The 2,988-nt window shown below is 43.0% G+C and overlaps 1 pseudogene across 1 annotated transcript; it reads right to left on the bottom strand.

Moving 5' to 3' along the window:
- Window positions 1-453: 453 nt before the first annotated feature.
- LOC102865186 lies at window positions 454-803 on the bottom strand (annotated as a pseudogene). The gene has a single exon (XR_438837.1). The product of XR_438837.1 is annotated as a macrophage migration inhibitory factor (glycosylation-inhibiting factor) pseudogene (transcript).
- Window positions 804-2,988: the final 2,185 nt, after the last annotated feature.

Below are 2,988 nucleotides of genomic sequence, written 5' to 3'. Positions count from 1 at the left end.
TAAAATTTGATGAGTGTAACACTGCTGGAAAGGAGGTCTGGAAGGTGCTAATGTTTTTCTCTTTAGCTTCAAAATACAAATGATAATATTTGGTGAAAATATAAATGTATTTTTGATAGATGATACCTTAAATTAAATATACAGTAAGCTTACGTTTTTTAGTACGAAAGTCAATAATTTTATGAATAATCAATGAAAGCAGTGAATTTTTTTTTTTGTCTCTAAACCGTTTATTTCTCCTGACAGGGAGGTGGGCTGGATTAGGACCTGAAGGGCAGGGCCACTACAGACCAAGGCAGGCGAGTGTGGCCCTCAGGTGAAAGTGGAGTTGTTCCAGCCCACGTTGGCCGCATTCATCTCATAGTAATTGATGTAGACCCTGCGGGACGGGAAGGTGGGCTTAACTCCACGAAGGGCAGGGCCACTACAGACCAAGGGAGATGAATGTGGCCCTCAGGCGAAAGTGGAATTGTTCCATCCCACGTTGCCGCATTCATGTCATAGTAGTTGATGTAGACTCTGTCGGGGCTGATGTGCAGCCGCTGGGAAAGCAGACTGCACAGCAGCTTGGTGTAGGTCCAGTTTTGCGCGCCGCCTATCTTGCCGATGCTGTGCAGGCTGCAGAGCGCACAAGGGTCGCTTGAGCCACCGAAAGCCATAAGCTGGTCTGGGACCACTTGCACTGCGATGTACTGGGACGGTTTGCCTGTGGCCTGCGCCAGCTGCTGGGTAAGCTCAGAGAGCAGCCCGTCGGGCACGGATGCGCAAGGCACGTTAGTGTTGACCACAAACATCGGCATGATGGCGGAGAGTAGTGAGCGTGGCAAGTCTGCAGGCCTCGAACTGAGCAGTGAATTTTAAGGGAAGTCCCTTCAAGGAAGTTATACCTAAATCACCAGGGATGAGAAGTTTTCAAGGTCAAACATAAATTGACTCCCCATTTTGCCCGTCTAGGCATATGTGGAGGAAGCTCTGGTGCCGTAGTCAACAGGGAGTGGCTCCTCAGTGGTGGCACATCTCTGGTGGTTTGAATGCACCAGCAACTCCATGAAAGAAAGATCAGCAATACCCCCATGTGATTTATGCCCTCTGAAAATCCACTGGAGTTGGGGCCAACTCGACAGAGATGAGTTTGAGTACTGGGATGAGGACATGAGCACTCTTTATTTTCTTTAAATAAAATGTTTCTTTTATATTGATTTACTTACAAAGTTTGTATACAGTGTTTTTCACACCAGATCTTTCCCATTTCCTTTATCCACCCCTCCTTCCACCCATAAAATTGTACGACCCTATGATTAACCACCACCAGCCCCACCCACCCACACCCCACTGCCCCCCTCCTTCTCCCTCCCTTGGATCCCCATACATATTCCACAATAATGGTTTTATACAGTATTTGTGCTTATGGGACTGAGTTCACTTAACATAATATGAGCAATCTTTTTATCTTTTCTATAGATTTGTGAGCAATTTTTTACCAATGCAAAAATGTCATGTCTCTTAAGAGGATTGGTTTGGTATAAAAGTTGAGAAAGAAAACCTTAAAACAAAACTATTTTTTTAATCATGTTGTTGTAAGGCATCATCAAGTCAGCTGTGACTCACGACAACCCTATAAACAACAGATCTGAATCTCGTCCTATCTTACACCATCTTTATGACCACTGCCATGCTCAAGCCTATTGTCATAGTCATGGTGTGAGTACAGTTTGTTGAGGGTCTTCCTCTCTTTAGCTGACCTTTCACAGCATGATGTCTTTATCCAAGGACTAAGTCTTCCTGAAAATATGCCCAAAATAAGTGAGACAAAATTTCACCCTTCTTGCCATTTTGATTTTTTTTTACCCTTGCTACCATAGCTATAACACTCTTGGCACCAGCCATCAGGAAATCAAAAGATGAGTTGCTTTGGGAAAGTCTTCTATCAGAAACCTCTCCAGAGTGCTGAAGAGCAATGATGTCAGTCTGAAGACTAGGTGTTCCTAATCCAGGCCATGATCTTCACAATTGCTTGCGATGCTGGACTAAGGATAACAAAAGAAGAAGTGATGCCTTTGAGTTGTGGTGCTGGAGAAGAGTATTAAACATACCAGAGACTTCCAAGAGAACAAACAGATCTGTCCTGGAGAGAGTGAAGCCAGATTTCTCTTTGGAAGCAAGGATTTTGAAACACCATCTCACATACTTTGGACATTTTGCCAGGAGGGACCAGTCTTTGGAGAAGAACATGATACTTGGAAGGATGGAGGTCAGCACAGGAAACAAAGACCATGAGTAAAATGCATTGACACGGTAACTGTGGCAATGGGGGCAAGTGTGTCAGAGATGGTGAGATTGGCTCAGGATAGGGCAGGGTTCAGAAGTATTGGTCATAGGGTGGCTACAAGTTGTAGTCAACAAGATGGCACCTAACAACAACAACCATAAGTGCTGATTTTGAAATCAAGTAAAATGAAATAATTAACAACTTCAATCTTTCTCCATCATTTACGGTGTTGCCTGTTGGTCTAGTAAGGATTTTTCTTTTCTTGATGTTAGCACGTAAACCATATTGAAGGCTTTACATTTTTACCTTGTTCACTAAGTCTTCTTCACTTTCAGCAAGCAAGGTCATGTCATTTGCTTAACACAGGTTGCTGCACTCTCCTCCAATCCTAATGCCATATTCTTCTCTTTTTTTTTAATTTTAATGAAATTTTATAAAGAACTTGGATTTTCATTCGTTCATCATTGCATGTTTTCCTCCCTGTCCCACCTCCCTCCAAGTTCACTTCTTTCTTTGGGGAAAAATTCTTTCATTTTTATACAGTCCCCTTCCTGCCCCCTGACCACTTTATTATTCAGCTCTTAGTCTGGACTCTGTCAGGCCAATAAAAGCTAGTCGTATATTCCTTTTATACAGTTCTCTCCCTTGCTGTGTACATTATTTATCCCCTCTTTTCTTAGTTTCCCTCCTGTTCTATAACAGTGGTATTATGCAGTATT

This window comes from Elephantulus edwardii, unplaced genomic scaffold, assembly GCF_000299155.1.
Source record: "Elephantulus edwardii isolate Elephantulus edwardi_28Jun2011 unplaced genomic scaffold, EleEdw1.0 scaffold00013, whole genome shotgun sequence".
In the NCBI taxonomy this organism is placed as follows: domain Eukaryota; kingdom Metazoa; phylum Chordata; class Mammalia; order Macroscelidea; family Macroscelididae; genus Elephantulus; species Elephantulus edwardii.
Note: the sequence above shows the minus strand (reverse complement) of the source record. Positions and strands in the feature narration are given on the sequence as shown.